Source organism: Kogia breviceps, chromosome 3, assembly GCF_026419965.1.
Source record: "Kogia breviceps isolate mKogBre1 chromosome 3, mKogBre1 haplotype 1, whole genome shotgun sequence".
Classification (NCBI taxonomy): domain Eukaryota; kingdom Metazoa; phylum Chordata; class Mammalia; order Artiodactyla; family Physeteridae; genus Kogia; species Kogia breviceps.
Genome location: NC_081312.1, coordinates 34,703,159 through 34,723,050, shown reverse-complemented (window position 1 = coordinate 34,723,050; position 19,892 = coordinate 34,703,159). Strand labels below are relative to the sequence as shown.

General features: G+C 41.2%; 1 protein-coding gene across 3 annotated transcripts in view; it reads left to right on the top strand.

The window, feature by feature from the left end:
* The first annotated feature begins 14,494 nt into the window (after positions 1-14,494).
* Positions 14,495-19,892, top strand: part of PALS1 (protein associated with LIN7 1, MAGUK p55 family member) — a 107,458-nt gene continuing 102,060 nt past the window's right edge. The window contains exon 1 of one of the 3 annotated variants that reach the window (XM_059058399.2): positions 14,495-14,733. The gene's annotated coding sequence lies outside the window, so the exon portion shown is untranslated. The remainder of the gene's footprint in view (positions 14,734-19,892) is intronic. The other 2 variants (XM_059058400.2, XM_067028310.1) reach the window with 2 other exon arrangements.

Sequence of the window (19,892 nt, the reverse complement as noted above, 5' to 3'; positions counted from 1 at the left end):
CTTGATTTAAAACAGTTTATATTCTCAAATATGGTTTGAAAAGTTCTTCTAAAAAATACTCTGGAAAAAGGGGAAAAAAGATACCTTTTTTTTTCTCAGTGGCCCTAAAGTGTCCACTGTGGTACTCCAGATCTCTCATTCAACCCAACACATTTTTTAAAACTTAGTTGAGGGCAAATGCATATTCTGTTTCTCCTGGAGTCTATCACATGTCAAAATTAGGACTTGTCCATGAGAAAGAAGTTTGTAAAGTCCCAGATATATGTTTCCACTGAGTTTTTGCAAATTCCTGGTTAGAACTATCTCCTCTATGTGATCCGTAATTTCCATCAGAAACTCCCTTCCTCAGGTTAAGACTTCCCCTACCCTGTCTCATGTCAGGGGTATGTACGCTCTGAACTGACACGTCCATTAAAGGGTCACACACATAATAAGCCCTTATAATCTGTCGGATGTTAGAAACAAGATATCTAAGCTTGTCAGAGACTTGTGTAAGTTCAGAAATAAAAGTTAAGTGCAACAAATTAGTTATATCTATTACTACTTTTGAAGGAGATTTTTGCTTTCTAATTCTCAACTTTATCAGATAGATGAGGATTTATTATAGCAAATGGAATAACCCATGAAGCACAGGAAGGAGGTGGTGAAGGACAAATAGTTTTCTCTTCCTTTTTAAATTTGTTATACTGTCTCCCTCCCTCAACACGGAGTACTACCTAAGAGCAAAAACAATCATCTTTAGGCAGAAATTATTTCTAAGGCTAATCATAGGTCAAACATTTGACAAAGTTGAAGTTTTTCTTTGACCCTTTCATCATCATCCTTATTTCACATACTCAGGTCTAGTTCATTCATTCATTCATCAAATATTTATTGAGTACTAGTTAGAACTATCTCCTAACTGTGTTAGGAACTATTTTAGATACTGAGGAATCTAAAAATAAGTAGTGGTGAGTAAAATAGACAAAGTCCTTGCCATTACATTCTAGTTTGGGGAGACAGATAACAAATATGCAATATGTCACATGGTGAATAAATACAATGAAAAATAAAGTTGGGGAGAAGGGATAAGGAGTGCTGGGAGATGGGGCATGAAAGATGTTCTAGATTTTATCTAGAATAAGACACGTCTCACTGATAAGACAACGTTTGAAATGAGACCTAAAGGAAGTGAGGGAGAGTAAGCATATGGAGATTGGATGTTTCAGGCATAAGAAATAGCATATGCAAAGGTTCTGAGGCAGAAGCTGTTGGAATATGTGAGGAGCAGCAAAGATGCCAGTGTGGCTGGTATGAAACGAGAAGGAAAAGTGTAGGAAGAGTTGAGGTCAAGGAGATCATGCCAGGCTATAGGCGACTAAGCAGAGCAGTGACTCGGTCTCACTTTTATTTTAGCAGGTTCACTGTGGCTGTAGTATCGAGAAGAGAAAATACGGGTGGGAAGAGCATATCACAGTAATCTAGGCAAAAGATGATGATGTCTTGGAGTAGGATGGTAGCAGTGGGGTTGGTGACAAGTGGTTGGAGTCTGGGGACTTCCCTGGTGGCGCAGTGGTTAAGAATTTGTCTGTCAACGCAGGGGACATGTGTTCGAGCCCTGGTCCGGGAAGATCCCACATGCCTCGGAGCAACAAAGTCCATGTGCTACACTACTGAGCCTGCACTCTAGAGCCTGCGAGCCACAACTACTGAGCCCATGTGCCACAACTACGGAAGCCCATGGATGCTCTGCAACAAGAGAAGCCACCACAATGAGAAGCCCATGCACCTCAATGAAGAGTAGCCCCTGCTCACTGCAATTAGAGAAAACCCGTGCACAGTAACAAAGCAGAGACTAATAAGTCCTTTTGTTCACTAAAAAATAAAGAAAGCCTAATTACTATTTCAGGAAAGCCATTTTGGAGTCAATTCTCTCTCTCTCTCTCTCTCTTTTAAAATAAATTTATTTATCTTTGGCTGTGTTGGGTCTTTGTTGCTGTGCACGGGCTTTCTCTAGTTGTGAGCGGTGGGGCTACTCTTCATTGTGGCGTGCAGCCTTCTCATGGCGGTGGCTTTTCTTGTTGCAGAGCACGGGCTCTAGGCACGTGGGCTTCAGTAGTTGTGGCACACAGGCTCAGCAGTTGTGGTTCACAGGCTCTAGAGCGCAGGCTCGGTAGTTGTGGTGCACGGGCTTAGTTGCTCCGCAGCATGTGGGATCTTCCCAAACCAGGGCTTGAACACATGTCCCCTGCACTGGCAGGTGGATTCTTAACCCCTGTGCGCCACCAGGGAAGTCCCTCAATTCTCTTTCATATACTTCTCTTTAATGACCACTCTCTATGTCTCGTGAGTTGACATACACAGTAGGTTCCACCACATTAAGGAAAGTTTTATGCTAAAGCTATACAATGTAGAAAAAGAAAAAAAATTCACAACAAACACAATCTTAAAAATCCCAAATTTCTAAAATTATTTTATTTTTAATGGAAATCTAAAAAGCAACTGCTAGTAATTTGTGAAGGTTTTCTTTTGTATGACAGATAATAGAACAGTGGACATTTCGTTAGATACAACCCAGCACTCATTATGATACTTGCTAATACTTGAACTATGTCATTTAAAACCATAAAAATGACCTCTAATTATTCTAATTTTCCTCACATAAGAATCAGGAAAGGGAAATTCTTTTATAACCTTTAAAATACTAAAGTACTATACCAGCACTACAGTTACTGTATTTTAAGTTTCAGAAGACATGTACATGTGTATATATGTAAGTATGGAATATATGTATTTTCCCCTCAGAGGAAACTTTCTGAAAGAGAGATTTAGCAACCTAAATTCGTAGGGAATCAGTGTGAAAAAACTGTATGAGAACTGAATTAGGTCCTGTGGTTCTTGGACTAAAATAAAATACAGTTTCCACTAAAAATTACTCTGTGAAAAATGTCCTCAAGTTCAACACCCTAAATAAACCAAAATAGTTTTACCTGTGTACGAAGACTTAAAAGACATATTTTGCCCGAGTTGATCACTTGCCGTACAGAATCTATGCTGGTTCCATACAAATTTTTCTCAAATTCACCATGCTCAATGAACTTCCCAGCTGCTACGTCTGCCTCAAATGCCTGCCGTGAAACAAAGTGGTAATCTCTACCGGCTACTTCATGGTCTTGCCAACTCTGAGTTGTATCTAGGCAAACAAAATCAGATAAAAATAATGGACGTGGATCAGAGTAAGGATGAGGGATAATGCTGTTAGTCAGAAAAAAATGTTCATTTTGTAATACAAATTTTTAAAAAATGAATTAAGGAAATGTTAGACCCCCATGTGTTTAATTTAATATTGACTGGTTTTATTTCTAGATTGAGAAATGAACAAAACTATGTTTTTAGTGTCTTAATAACCATTACATTTAATATGTTTTATGCTTACACTCCAAATTACTTCATCTTGCATTTCATTTAAAATACTATCACTCTGAGGACTTCCCTGGTGGCGCAGCGGTTAAGAATCCGCCTGTCAATGCAGGGGACATGTATTCGAGCCCTGGTCCGGGAAGATCCCACAGGCCTTGGAGCAACAAAGCCCATGTGCTACACTACTGAGCCTGCACTCTAGAGCCTGCGAGCCACAACTACTGAGCCCACGTGCCACAACTACTGAAGCCCATGGGCCTAGAGCCCATGCTCTGCAACAAGAGAAGCCACCACAATGAGAAGCCCGTGCACCGCAATGAAGAGTAGACCCCGCTCACTGCAATTAGAGAAAGCCCATGCGCAGCAACGAAGCCCAACACAGCCAAAATAAATAAATTAATTGGAAAAAAAAGTGGTTAGAGTCTGGAAACATTTGGAAGGTAGAAATAAAAGGATTTCCTGATGGATCAGAAGTTCAGTGGTAAAGAAAGCCTGAACAACTGGAATAGTGGTGTTACCATACACTGAAATGAAGAAAACTAGATGAAAATGAAAGTTTGACGTGTTAAATTTGTAATGCTCATTAGAAATTCAAATGGAGATGTTGAGCCAACAGTTGAATAGGTGATTCTGGAGTTTAAGGCAGAAGTTCAGGCTGGAGATAAATTTAGAGTTTATAATATAAAGATGGAATTTAAAGCCACTGAGAGAGATAAACTTAGAGTTTATAGTGTAAAGATGGAATTTAAAGCCACTGAGACTAGATAAAATCATGTAGGAAATGAGTGATAAAGAACATGATGATAAGAATAAGGACAAGTAGTTTTTTTTCCTTGTAGATCTCTCTTAGTGTCTCTAAGAGTCCTGTGTTAGACAGGGTGCTTCAGAGAAACAGAACCAGGAGGGTGTGTGTGTGTGTGTGTGTGTGTGTGTGTGTGTGAGAGAGAGAGAGAGAGAGAGAGAGAGAGAGAGAGAGAGAGAGAGATTTATTTTAAACCTTGGCTCATGAGCCTGGGGGTCTGGTGAGTCCAGAGATGCAGGGTGGGTGGGCAGGTGGGCAGGCTGGAGACTAAGGGAAGGGCTGATGTTACAGGCAGAGTCCAAAGACAGTCTGGACAACAGCATGGCTGGGCTGGACTTTCTTCACTCTGAGATTTAGGAAAATCTGGCGAAGTAGAGATGACAGAGTAGAAGGACGTATGCTTACTCCCTCTTGTGAGAGCACCAGAATCACAAATAACTGCTGAACGATCATTGACAGGAAGACACTGGAACTCACCAAAAAAAGATACCCCACATCCAAAGACAAAGGAGAAGCCACAAGACAGTAGGAGGGGCGCAATCACAATAAAATCAAATCCCATAACTGCTGGGTGGGTGACTCACAAACTGGAGAACACTTATACCACAGAAGTCCACCCACGGGAGTGAAGGTTCTGAGCCCCACTTCAGGCTTCCCAACCTGGGGGTCCGGCAATGGCATGAGGAATTCCTAGAGAATCAGACTTTGAGGGCTAGTGTGATTTGACTGCAGGACTTCCACAGGACTGGGGGAAACAGAGACTCCACTCTTCAAGGGCACACACAAAGTAGTGTGCGCATGAGGATCCAGGGGAAGGTGCAGTGACCCCATGACAAACTGAACCAGACCTACCTGCTAGTGTTGGAGGGTCTCCTGCAGAGGGGGGGAGGGACTGTGGCCTATCGCGGGGTCAAGGACACTGGCAGCAGAAGTTCTGGGAAGTACTCCTTGGCGTGAGCCCTCCCAGAGTCCGCCATTAGCCTGACCAAAGAGCAAGGTAGGCTCCAGTGCTGGGTCACATCAGGCCAAATAACTAACAGGGAGGGAACGAGCCCCACCCATCAGCAGACAAGTGGATTAAAGTTTTACTGAGCTCTGCCCACCAGAGCAACACCCAGCTCTACCCACCACCAGTCCCTCCCATCAGGAAGCTTGCACAATCCTCTTAGATGGCCTGATCCACCAGAGGGCAGACAGCAGAAGCAAGAAGAACTACAATCCTGCAGCCTGTGGAACAAAAACCACATTTACAGAAAGACAGACAAAATGAAAAGGCAGAGGACTATGTACCAGATGAAGGAACAAGATAAAACCCCAGAAAAACAACTAAATGAAGTGGACATAGGAAACCTTCCAAAAGAGAATTCAGAATAATGATAGTGAAGATGATCCAGGACCTCAGAAAAAGAACGGAGGTAAAGAAAGAGAAGATGCAAGAAATGTTTAACAAAGACATAGAAGAATTAAAGAACAAACAAACAGAGATGAACAATACAATAACTGAAGTGAAAAATACACTAGAAGGAATCAATAACAGAATAACTGAGGCATAGGAACGGATAAGTGAACTGGAAGACAGAATGGTGGAATTCACTGCCACAGAACAGAATAAAGAAAAAGGAATGAAAAGAAAGAAGACAGCCTAAGAGACCTCTGGGACAACATTAAACGCAACAACATTCGCATTATAGGGGTCCCAGAAGGAGAAGAGAGAGAGAAAAGACCTGAGAAAATATTGGAAGAGGTTATAGTCAAAAACGTCCCTAGCACAGGAAAGGAAATAGCCATCCAAGTCCAGGAAGCACAGAGAGTCCCAGGCAGGATAAATCCAAGGAGGAACACGCCAAAACACATAGTAATTAAACTGACAAAAATTAAAGACAAAGAAAAATTATTGAAAGCAGCAAGGGAAAAACAACAAATAACATACAAGGGAACTCCCATAAGGTTAACAGCTGATTTCTCACCAGAAACTCTACAAGCCAGAAGGGAGTGGCATGATATATTTAAAGTGATGAAAGGGAAGAACCTACAACCAAGATTACTCTACCCGGCAAGGATCTCATTCAGAATCGATGGAGAAATCAAAAGTTTTACAGACAAGCAAAAGCTAAGAGAATTCAGCACTACCAAACCAGCTCTACCACAAATGCTAAAGGAACTTCTCTAAGGAGGAAACATAAGAGAAGAAAAAGACCCACAAAAATAAACCCATAACAATTAAGAAAATGGTAATAGGAACATACATATCCATAATTACCTTAAATGTGAATGGATTAAATGCTCCAACCAAAAGACACAGGCTCCCTGAATGGATACAAAAACAAGAGCCATGTATATGCTGTCTACAAGAGACCCACTTCAGACCTACAGACACATAGAGACTGAAAGTGAGGGGATGGAAAATGATATCATGCAAATGGAAATCAAAGGAAAGAGGAGTAGCAATACTCATATTGATAAAATAGACTTTAAAATAAAGAATGTTACAAGAGACAAGGAAGGACACTACATAATGATCAACAGATCAATCCAAGAAGAAGATATAACAATTATAAATATAAATGCACCCAACATAGGAGCACCTCAATACATAAGGCAACTACGAACAGCTATAAAAGAGGAAATCGACAGTAACACAATATTAGTGGGGGACTTTAACACTTCACTTACACCAATGGACAGATCATCCAGACAGAAAACTAATAAAGAAACACAAGCTTTAAATGACTCAATAGGCCAGATAGAGTTCATGGATATTTATAGTATATTGCATCCGAAAACAGCAGATTAAACTTTCTTCTCAAGTGCACACAGAATATTCTCCAGGATAGATCAAATCAAGCCTCGGTAACTTTAAGATAAATGAAATCACATCAAGCATCTTTTCTGACTACAGCGCTATGAGATTAGAAATCAATTACAGGGAAAAAAAAACCGTAAAAAACACAAAAACATGGAGGCTAAACAATATGTTACTAAATAACCAAGAGATCACTGAAGAAATCAAAGAGGATATCAAAAAATACCTAGAGACAAATGACAACAAAAATATGATGATCCAAAAACTATGGGATGCAGGAAAAGCAGTACTAAGAGGGAAGTTTATAGCAATACAATCCTACCTCAAGAAACAAGAAAAATCTAAAATAACAATCTAAACTTACACCTACAGGAACTAGAGAAAGAACAAACAAAATCCTAACTTAGTAGAAGGAAATCATAAAGATCAGAGCAGAAATAAACGAAATAGAAACAAATAAAACAATAGCAAAGATCAATAAAACTAAAAGCTGGTTCTTTGAGAAGATAAACAAAACTGATAAATCTTTGGCCAGACTCATCAAGAAAAAGAGGGAGAGCACTCAAATCAATAAAATTAGAAATGAAAAAGGAGAAGTTACAACACACACCACAGTAATACAAAGCATCATAAGAGACTACTACAAGCAACTCTAGGCCAATAAAATGGACAACCTGGAAGAAATGGACAAATTCTTAGAAAGGTATAACCTTCCAAGACTGAACCAAGAAGAAATAGAAAATATGAACAGACCAATTACAAATAATGAAATTGAAACTGTGATTAAAAATCTTCTAACAAACAAAAGTCCAGGACCAGATGGCTTCACGGGTGAATTTTATCAAACATTTAGAGAAGAGCTAACACCCATCCTTTTCAAACTCTTCCAAAATATAGCAGAGGAAGGAATACTTCCAAACTCATTCTACGAGGCCACCATCACCCTGATACCAAAACCAAATAAAGATACTACAAAAAAAGAAAATTACAGACCAGTATCACTGATGAATATAGATGCAAAAATCCTCAATAAAATACTAGCAAACAGAATCCAACAGCACATTAAAAGGATCATACACCACGATCAAATGGGATTTATCCCAGGGATGCAAGGATTCTTCAATATATGCAAATCAATCAATGTGATACACCATATCAAAGAATTGAAGAATAATAACCATATGATCATTTCAATAGATGCAGAAAAAGCTTTTGACAAAATTCAAAATTTATGATAGAAACTCTCCAAAAAGTGGGCACGGGGGGAACCTACCCCAACATTATAAAGGCCATATATGACAAACCCACAACAAACATCATTCTCAATGGTGAAAAACTGAAAGCATTTCCTCTAAGATCAGGAACAAGACAAGGATGTCCACTCTCGCCACTATTATTCAACATAGTTTTGGAAGTCTAGCCACAGCAATCAGAGAAGAAAAAGAAATAAAAGGAATACAAATTGGAAAAGAAGAAGTAAAACTGTCACTCTTTGCAGATGACGTGATACTATACATAGCAAATCCTAAAGATGCCACCTGAAAACTACTAGAGCTAATCAATGCATCTGGTAAAGTTGCAGTATACATAATTAATGCGCAGGAATCTCTTGCATTCCTATACACTAATGATGAAAAATCTGAAAGAGAAATTAAGGAAACACTCCCATTTACCACTGCAACAAAAAGAATAAAATATCTAGGAATAAACCTACCTAGGGAGGGCTTCCCTGGTGGCGCAGTGGTTGAGAATCCGCCTGCCGATGCAGGGGACACGGGTTCGTGCCCCGGTCCGGGAAGGTCCCACATGCCGCGGAACGGCTGGGCCCGGGAGCCATGGCCGCTGAGCCTGCGCGTCCGGAGCCTGTGCTTCGCAACGGGAGAGGCCACAACAGTGAGAGGCCCACATATCACACACAAAAAAAATAAAAATAAAAATTAAAAAAAAAAAAAAAAAAAAAAAAAAAAAAAAAAAAACCTACCTAGGGAGACAAAAGACCTGTATGCAGAAAACTATAAGACACTGATGAAAGAAATCAATGATGACACAAACTGATGGAGAGATATACCATGTTCTTGGATTGGAAGAATCAATACTGTGAAAATGACTATACTACCCAAAGCAATCTACAGATTCAATGCAATCCCTATCAAATAACCAGTGGCATTTTTTATAAAATTAGAACAAAAAAATCTTAAAATTTGTACAGATACACAAAAGACCCCGAATAGCCAAAGCAGTCTTGAGGGAAAAAAACGGAGCTGGAGGAATCAGACTCCCTGACTTCAGACTATACTACAAAGCTACAGTAATCAAGACAATATGGTACTGGTGCAAAAACAGAAACATAGGTCAATGGAACAGGATAGAAAGCCCAGAGATAAACTCATGCACCTACGGTCAACGAATCTATGACAACAGAGGCAACGATATACAATGGAGAAAAGACAGTCTCTTCAATAAGTGGTGCTGGGAAAACTGGACAGCTACAGGTAAAAGAATGAAATTAGAACACTCCTTAACACCATACACAAAAATAAACTCAAAATGGATTAGAGGCCTAAATGTAAGACCTGACACTATAAAACTCTTAGAGGAAAACATAGGCAGAACACTCTTGGACATAAATCACAGCAAGATCTTTTTTGATCCATCTCCTAGAGTAATGGAAATAAAAACAAAAATAAACAAATGGGACCTAATGAAACTTAAAAGTTTTTGCACAGCAAAGGATACCATAAACAAGACGAAAAGACAACCCTCAGAATGGGAGAAAATATTTGCAAACGAATCAACAGACAAAGGATTAATCTCTAAAATATATAAACAGCTCATGCAGCTCAATATTAAAAAAACAAACAACCCAATCCAAAAATGGGCAGAAGACCTAAACAGACATTTCTCCAAAGAAGACATACAGATGGCCAAGAAGCACATGAAAAGCTGCTCAACATCACTAATTACTAGAGAAATGCAAATCAAAACTACAATGAGGTATCACCTCACACCAGTTAGAATGGGCATCATCAGAAAATCTACTAACAACAAATGCTGGAGAGGGTGTGGAGAAAAGCGAACCCTCCTGTACCGTTGGTGGGAATGTAAATTGATACAGCCACTCTGGAGAACAGTATGGAGGGTCCTTAAAAAACTAAAAATAGAATTACCATATGACCCAGCAATCCCACTAGTGGGCATATACCCAGAGAAAACCATAATTCAAAAAGACACATGCACATCAGTGTTCATTGCAGCACTATTTACAATAGCCAGGTCATGGAAACAACCTAAATGCGCATCGACAGACGAATGGATAGAGAAGATGTGGTACATAGACAGAATGGAATATTACTCAGCCATAAAAATGAACAAAATTGGGTCATTTATAGAGACGTGGATGGATCTAGAGACTGTTATAAAGAATGCAGTCAGTCAGGAAGAGAAAAACAAATATCCTATATTAACGCATATATGTGGAACCTAGAAAAATGGTACAGATGAACCAGTTTGCAAGGCAGAAATAGAGACAGAGATATAGAGAACAAATGTACGGACACAAAGGGAGGAATGTGGCGGGGATACTGGTGGTTGTGGGACGAATTGGGAGATTGGTATGACATATATACACTAATATGTATAAAATAGATAACTAATAAGAACTTGTATAAAAAATAAATTAATTAAATTAAGAAAAAATTTAACAAAACTAAGCCAAATGATTAAACATATCATTATAATAAATGATTTTGGTTACTGAATAAAAAAAAGAATAAGGACAAGTAGTTAATGCATACAGTGTCAGGCACTGTTCTAAGCACTTTACATATACATTTCATTTAGTCCCTATAACCACTGGAGGTAGCTAATTTTATTATCCTCAATTTATAGATGAGGAAATTGAGTCTTAGAGAAATTAAGTAACTTTCTTCTGATTAAACAGCGAGTAAATGTTAGGGCTGTTTGCTCAAACCCGGGCAGAGAGAGAAGTAAAATATTGCATGTGAGAGCCCTGGGACACTCCAACTTTTAGCATTCAGGGGGATATAAAAAAGAACCAGTGGAGACTGAACAGGAGGATCCAGTGGGTAGGACAAGAAGCTAGAGTGGTACTTCAGGAGCCCAGAGGACAAAACGGAGAAAATGCTCAGCGGTGTCAAACGCTGCTGGCAGGTCAAGGAAGATGAGAACTGAGCATTGACCTTTGCATTTAGGAAAGTTGCTCTTGAGAAAGGCTGTTTTGACTTAGTGTTGGAGTTAAATCTCAATCAGAGTGAGTGCAAGAGAGGTTAGAAGAGGCATTAGAGATCAGCTCTTTGGAGTTCAGCACAGGTACTACTCCAGACTCAGTCACAGACAGGTATTCACATATAGATATGAATCAAAGTGACAGGTGAGCTTAACACACTAACAAAATAGAGATTTGATTGGGAGCTTGGTGAGGAAAAGATGTGGGTCACTTTATAGCCCTTTTCAAGGAGAATAAATTTGACTTCCTTTCTCTTGGCTCAGTCTTGGACTTCCCTTCATTAGAAAAATTTCCAAGCTCCAAATTTTCCTACTACCTCTCTCCATAATAAAAATTCTCCTGGGTCATGTTTTATTTATCTATACACCTTCAGCCTAGTAAAGGACCAGCTAAGAAGGGTACAAATAAAATGTGAGAAATGACTAATATCCTATATATTGAATATCCTACCCTGAAGTTATTGTAGACTACTTACTGTTCCCATATAAACCCATGTTTGTCTCTGTGGACTGTACTCAGTCATTCAAACTGATTAAAAATTTTATATCTAAACTTTTTTTTTTTTTTTTTTGCAGTATGCGGGCCTCTCACCGCTGTGGCCTCTCCCGTTGCGGAGCACAGGTTCCGGACGCACAGGCTCAGCGGCCATGGCTCACGGGCCCAGCTGCTCAGCGGCACGTGGGATCTTCCCGGACCAAGGCACGAACCCATGTCCCCTGCATCGGCAGGCGGACTCTCAACCACTGCGCCACCAGGGAAGCCCAGGGACATAACATTTTTAGCTAGGTTTATGAAAGGTTAAGAAGTATTATAAAATATCAACATAATAATAACTAAACCCAATTAAATTAGAAAAGTTCATGGTTTGTTGGTTTGCTTTCTGGGTTTTTTTGCATTGATAAAAATTTTAGATATTTGTTTAATAATTAATGTACCTACTAATTTGTTGTTTCATAACTTCTCATATCTGAGTCAGTGAGTATTCTTTTAATTTACATTATTTCTGATCATCTGCTTCATACAATTATAAGGTGATTAGGCTATTAATTCAGTTACGAAAACTCAGATTTCACTAGTACACAGAGGTGATAAGACCAAAGGGATATAATAGCCTTAGTTAAGAATTTCACTTATAACAGTTAATGAATCTTGAAAACTGAGATTTCAGACCTGTTGAAAATATCTGAAATGCAATATTAATATATTTCCCAAAAGCCTTTACAGCATAACATTTTATTACATCAACATGTAATAGAAGCTGTTGTCAGATGATGGACTGAACAGATGCTAAGATGAGGAAGGAGGAAGGGTATTTACTATGGTTACTCTGCACTGTTCACTTGATTTTACAGTTTGGCTTTCATTATTCATCCAAAATACTTAGTTATAAATTTGCCAGGGTGATTCAGTGGGTAAAGTGCCTTCTGACAGGGGGGTTTAAACCACAGATTGCCTATTTCATTCTATTTTGGGATGAATACTATATTTTCTTAACTCCCTATGCTATCCATGTTAGATTACATAAGCAGCGGCAGAAAAAGTAGTTAACTTGTTAATTTACACATGAGAAAATTTAGGCCCAGGAGACTTGTCACGCACCCAAATCACAGAACTAGTTAATTTCAAAGCTAAAACTCAAATCCAATCACCTTGCCTCCAGTTTCTATACCTTCCATTCTTCCAGCTATCTTTCATTTTTTGCACATGAGACCAGTAATTTGAGTGATTTTGGGATTCCGGGAATGGCTCTATTTACCAGAGAATAAATTTTTTTATTTGCCTTAGGTTCTACCCTTTTTTAAGATGAAAATACCTTTAGAAAGTAAAAATAGGGCTTCCCTGGTGGCGCAGTGGTTGAGAATCCGCCTGCCGATGCAGGGGACGTGGGTTCGTGCCCCGGTCCGGGAAGATCCCACATGCCGCGGAGCGGCTGGGCCCGTGAGCCATGGCCGCTGAGCCTGCGCGTCCGGAGCCTGTGCTCCGAAACGGGAAGAGGCCACAACAGTGAGAGGCCCGTGTACCACAAAAAAAAAAAAAAAGAAAGAAAGTAAAAATAATAATTAACATTTGTATAGTATTTCACAAAGGAATTTCCACATATTTTGAGGTCAGTAGCTGCTATCTCACAGAGAGTTGTCAGCATTTTATTAGGATGGGGTTCTGTGACAGAGGAGCCCAAGCAGCTGGGGAAGCAAGACTAGGTAGCTAGAGGGTTCATTTGGGTGGGGTCTTTTGCAAAACTGCTTGAGGCCAAGCAATTGGAAGGGATGGGTAGAGACTACTTTCTAAGGAGGCCGTTTTCTTTGAACAGTTATATCAGTGGTTCTCAAATGGAAGTGAGTTTGTCCCCCAGAAGATCTTTGACAACGTTTAGAGGCATTTTTGATGGTCACAAATGGGGGTAGTGGTGCTGTTAACTAGTGGGTAAGAGAGCAGGGGTGCTGCTACACATCCTAAATTGCACAGGACAGCCCCCAGAGAAAGAATTATTTGGTCCAAATGCCAATAGCGCTGAGGTTGAGAAACCCCGAGCTAAAGGGGAAAAAAATTCATTGAGGAACCAAAGGAAATTTCTTGAATCATTACTTATTTTATGCATTTAAGAACTTAGAAAATGAACTAGGTCTCTCTTCACACACACACAAACCTTTTTTTTTTTTCTTTCCTTTTTGGATATGGCTGTTTCTAGGGAATCCTGAAGACTGTCCTTGCGTTGGATGTGGGTTGAGCCAGGGACTTGAGTTTTGTGAAACAGCTGTGGCCCTTGGCACGTTCCTGACTGGTTTTCAGAACTCGGTCCTAAGTACTAGCTTTGTGGCGTCTTCCGTGGTAGCAGAGAATTCTTTTGTGGGACACTACACACATCCAGGTGTTCAGGTATGTCGTGGTTCTTTTTTACACAAATGTTATATTCTGTGATGTGTTTCACAGGACACGAGGAGTCGCCTCAAGAGCAATCAGATTTTCTTCAGGAGCTGACAGACATTCAGGGAGAGAAGAAAGGTCTGTAAGAGCGTTAACCCGCCCATTGCGTCTTAAGGAAACTTCACGTCCTCTCATAACCTGGCCCAAGGGCTCACGCCGAAAGCTGTTCCCCAGCGACTGAGCACGAAGAACTTCGCTTTTTCCACTGGAGGCGCGCGAGTGCTTGCGCGGTCCGGACCCCGGAGCTGAGGAGCGGACCAATGAGCGGGTCCTTTCTCCGGGCCGGCTCGGGATTGGGCGAACCGCGCCAGCCTCTCTGCCTAACCTCGCCGGGAGCGCGTGCGCGGTCTCGCGCGGTCTCGAGGAGTCGCTGGGGGCGGCGGCGGCGACGGCGGCGACTGGCGGTGGGGCGGGGGCGGGGACTAAGGATTGTGAGGAGGGGAATCGCGAGTTTCTGGATTCTTTATCCGGTATTTTAAGTGCCGCGGGGGAACTGTCTTTTCTGCAGTGTTTGGGAGAGGCCGGGACGGGAGAAGCGGCGGCCGCTGTGGCGCGGAGGTAAGAGGCGGACCGGCAGCGGCTCGGTGTGGAGGTCTTAATCAACAGGTCCTAGCGAGCGGCCGGGGGAGGGGAGGCCGGGCTCACCCCCTCCCCCACGCGCCGGGCCCGGGCGGGACCCCGGGCTGCTGTAGGCTGCCGGCGCCGAGCCGGCAGCGGAGGGCGTGCGCCCAACCTTTGTCCCTCAGAGGAACGCTGTCTGGCGGTGCCCGCTCCCTCTGGCTTGGCGAACGACTCACCTCGGCGGGGGCTCTTGCCCGGCCGGCCCGAGGTGCAGGGAGGCGCCTTCTCTCTGCGCCCGCGCTCCGGAGTTCGCGACTCTCCTGACTCCCTCCAGGCAGGGTCCGGGAGATCGGCGGGGCGAAGAACGCTTTGCTTTAGTAGACGGAATGTAGTCGGCGTTTCTCTGCCCAACTCAACTGCTGGTATTCGGCTACTCGCTGCATTCTTTAAACAAATAAACAACTTCCTTCCTCGTAACCATTTTCAAGAAGAGCCTTATCTTCTTCATGGTTTCTGATAATTTATTCTAAGTTTGCAAGGTGAACTTTGAAGCCTGTAAATTGTTGTAAGCTGCTTTTAATGAGAGGCTTTAAACAATCTTTGGTGCAAATTATGTAACTTCCTAATGATAATAACTCACCTCTGTTTAGTTGATTGACATACGGTAAGGTGTTCGGAATTTAGGTTTCGGTCGAAAGGTTTTTCTTGGCATTTGGCGCTGAAATTAAAATCTGATAGTCAGAAGGTGTGTGTTTTGTCTCCATACTCGTTTAGGATTGTGAGAATTTAGATTTGGAAAGCCTGTAGCACAAGAATTTTGAAATTTTGATTTTAATGACAAGGTGAAAGGAGTTAATATTTCTGTTTTTTTAAGTGTATATGTTAATGGTAGTATTCTAATTATGCCTTTGGATTATACCGGAAGTTAATAACGTAATAAATTTGCAATAGGAACAAATGGCATGTTGGTTATTGGTGTCTTTGAAGTATTAGTACTGGGATAATGAAATTGTTAAATAGGCCTTTTGGATTATGAACTACTGATTTTTTGCTAGATTCCTTTGGATTTGGCATATTAAAAGGTTTTTTTTTTTTTTTTTTTATGGCTGCGTTGGGTCTTCGTTGCTGAGAACAGGCTTTCTCTAGTTGCAGGGAGCGGGTGCTACTCTTTGTTGCGGTGTGCGGGCTTCTCATTGCGGTGGCTTCTCATGTTGCGGAACACGGTCTCTAGGCGTGCAGGCTTAAGTAGTTGTGGATTGCGGGCTCAGTAGTTGTGGCACGCGGGCTCTAGAGCGCAGGCTCAGTAGTTGTGGCGCGCGGGCTTAGTTACTTAGTTTCTCTGCGCATGTGGGATCTTCCCGGACCAGGGCTGGAACCAATGTCCCTGCATTGGCAGGCGGATTCTTAACCGCTGTGCCAGTAGGGAAGTCCCCATAAGTTTAAAAAGGCTTTTTATACTATTGTAGCAGGTGAAAGCTATTAAATTACAATGTAGGAACTCTGTAGGTGAAACAGGCAAAAAATATGGAAAGCAATTTGTCATTTTATCTTTGTTAAAACAAAATCAAGTAAGTCTTACCATGTACTTCAATGACTTTTGGCCAGACTGATCCGAACTTGACAAGATGGACTCAATTAATATTAACTTGTTTAGAATGTTAAAATGCGAAAGGATATGAGGGTTACCCAAGTCAGTAGGGTGAGTTTAGTAGTTTGTATGGTCTTTCTAAACTATTATTATATGATTGAAAAGCTCATCACAGACATGCCAAGAAATTTGGTCCATTTTTTTTGTATCAGTGTTCTTGTTAAGTTGGAAATGATCTTAGTCTTTGTATAGTCTAACCTCTTCGTTTTCCAGGGAAAGGAAAGTGAGGTTTATAGACAGACTAGTTAGTGGCAGAGTTGGAACTAAGTGCTAACATGCTTGCCTTCAGATTCCAAGTACAGTGTTCTTTTTACTATATACTATTGTTATATAAGCAAACCAATAAGCTAACCTTCTTTGATTTTTTTTTTCCATCGTGCATTTTCTTTCCTTTTTTTTTTTTTTTTTTTTTTGTGGTACGCGGGCCTCTCACTGTTGTGCCTCTCCCGTTGCGGAGCACAGGCTCCGGACGCGCAGGCTTAGCGGCCATGGTGCACGGGCCCAGCCGCTCCGTAGCACGTGGGATCTTCCCGGACCAGGGCACGAACCCGTGTCCCCTGAATCGGCAGGAGGATTCTCAACCACTGCGCCACCAGGGAAGCCCTAAAGTTGTAACAATTTACGTACCTGCCAACAGTATATGAGTCATCCTTGTCCAAACTTGGAATTGTCAGATTGGCATTGTCAGATTTTTAAATTTGTGCCAATCTGATGGGTGACAAATGATATAATTATTTTCCTTCTTTCACAGAGGTTTTAACTTTATTTTAAATTTACGTGAAGTTAAATTAACTCTTTTTGTTGTACAGTTGTCTTGACAAATGCATAGAGCTGTACAACTACCAAAATCAAGATACACAACAATTCCAGCACCTGAAATTCCCTTGAGCTGCTCTTTTGTAGTCAGCTCTTCCCCCACCCTTAACCCCTGGCATCTGATGTTGTCTTCACCTGTAGTTTGTCTTTTCTAGAATATCAGGTAATGGAATCATACAGTGTTTAGCCTTTTGAGTCTGGCTTCTTTCATTTTTTTTTTTTTTTTTTTTTTTTTTTTTTTTTTCCGGTACGTGGGCCTCTCACCGTTGTGGCCTCTCCCATTGCGGAGCACAGGCTCCGGACGCGCAGGCTCAGGGGCCATGGCTCACGGGCCCAGCCGCTCCGCAGCACGTGGGATCCTCCCAGACCGGGGCACGAACCCGTGTCCCCTGCATCGGCAGGCGGACTCTCAACCACTGCACCACCAGGGAAGCCCTGGCTTCTTTCATTTAACTTAATACATCTGAGTGTGCGTCCTTGTTGTTGAGTGTATCAGCAGTTCCTTCTGTTGTACTGCTGAATGTAGTATTCCATTGTATGGATGTATCACAATTCATTTATCCATCCACCAGTTGAAAGACATTTGAGTTTTTTGTTTGTTTGTTTGGACTATGAATAAAGCTGCTATAAATCTTTGCCAACAGGTTTTTACGTGAACATAAGTCTTCATTTCTCTTGGATAAGCACCTCCAAGTGAAATTTCTGGGAAGTGTATGTCTATTAAAAAAAAAAAAAGAAACAAAAAACTGTGGTGGGCCGAATAATGGCCCACAAAGATGTTCTCATCCCTAGAACCTGTGAATAAATTAGGTTACATGGCAAAGGTGAATGAACGTTGCAGATGGAATTAATCAACTGACTTTAAAATAGGGAGTTTATCCTGTGATTATACAGGTGCTGTGCTGGTGTATCCTGAAGGTCCTTAAAGGGGAAAGAGAAGATAGAGTCAGAAAGATGTAACAATGAAAGCAGGGACAGAAAAATGCAGAGTTCTTGGTTTTGAGTTTGGAGAATTTGGGGCATAAGCTAAGGAATGTGGTGGTCTCTGAAAGCAGGAAAAGGCCAGGAAATGGATTAACCTTTAGAACTCCCAGAAAGGACTGTAACTCTGCCAGCAACTTGATTTTAGCCCAGAGACCTGTGTCAGATATTTAACCTACAGAACCTGAGAATAATAAATTTACGTTGTTTTAAGCCACTAAATTTGTGGTAATTTGTTAAAGCAGCATAGGAAACTATACACTGTAAAACTGGTTTTCCAAAGAGGCTGAATTGTAGTCCCACTGGCAATGTATGAGTGTTCCAGTTACTTTACATCCTCATCAACACCTGGTATGATCAACCTTTTTAATTTTAGTCACTCTAATAGGTATATAGCAGTATTTCATTGGGGTTTTTATTTGCATTTTTCTCATGAATAATGCTGATGATCATCTCTTCTGTGCTTATTTGCCATCTGTATATCTTCTTTGGTGAAGTGTCCAAATTCCAAATCGTTTCCCATTTTTAAATTGAATTTTTGTCTTTTTTTTTTTTTGGCTGCGTTGGGTCTTCGTTGCTGTGCACAGGCTTTCTCTAGTTGCGGTGAGCAGGGGCTATTCTTGGTTACGGTGTGTGGGCTTCTCATTGCGGTGGCTTCTCTTATTGAGTGAGGCGCATGGGCTCTAGGCATGCGGGCTCCGTATTTGTGGCTCGTGGACTCTAGAGCGTAGGCTCAGTAGTTGTGGCCCACAAGCTTAGTTGCTCCGCGGCATGTGGGATCTTCCTGGACCAGGGCTCAAACCCGTGTCCCCTGCATTGGCAGGCAGATTCTTAACCACTGTGCCACCAGGGAAGTCCTGAGTTAATTTTTGTATAAAGAAAGGTTTAGGTTGAGTTTCAGTTATTCAGTTGTTGTTCCATGACCATTTGTTGAAAAGACTATTCTTCTCCATTGAATTGCCTTTGTCTCTTGGTCAAAAACCATTTGACTACATTTGTGTGGGGCTATTTCTAGACTCCTGTGCTCGATTGATCTATTTTTTTTGCCAATATCATAGTGTCTTGATTAATATAGCTTTAAAATTAAGGCTTGAAATCAGGTAATGTGAGTTCTCCAATTTGTTTTTCCTTCAAAACTGTTTTAGCTCTTTTGCTTAAATTTTAGAATCAGCTTGTTGATATATCAAAAAAAATTCTGCTAGGATTTTTTTTTTTTTTTTTTTTTTTTTTTTTGTGGTACACGGGCCTCTCACTGTTGTGGCCTCTTCCCGATGCGGAGCACAGGCTCCGGACGCGCAGGCCTAGTGGCCGTGGCTCACGGGCACAGCCGCTTCGCGGCATGTGGGATCTTCCCGGACCGGGGCAAGAACCCGCGTCCCCTGCATCGGCAGGCGGACTCCCAACCACTGCGCCACCAGGGAAGCCCTCTGCTAGGATTTTGATTGAGACTGTATTACATCTATAGATTAATTTGATAATTGACATCTTAACAAGATAGAGTTTTCCAATCTATGAACATGGTATTTCCATTTGTTTGTCTTTGATTTCTTTCATGAATGTTTTGTAGTTTCAACATGTAGATCCTGCAAATGTTAGGTGTATACCTAAGCATTTCAGTTTTTCACTCCTATTGTAAATGATCATTTTTAAAAACTTGGGTTTCCAATTGATCATTACTAGTATGTAGAAATACAATTGATTTTTGTATGTT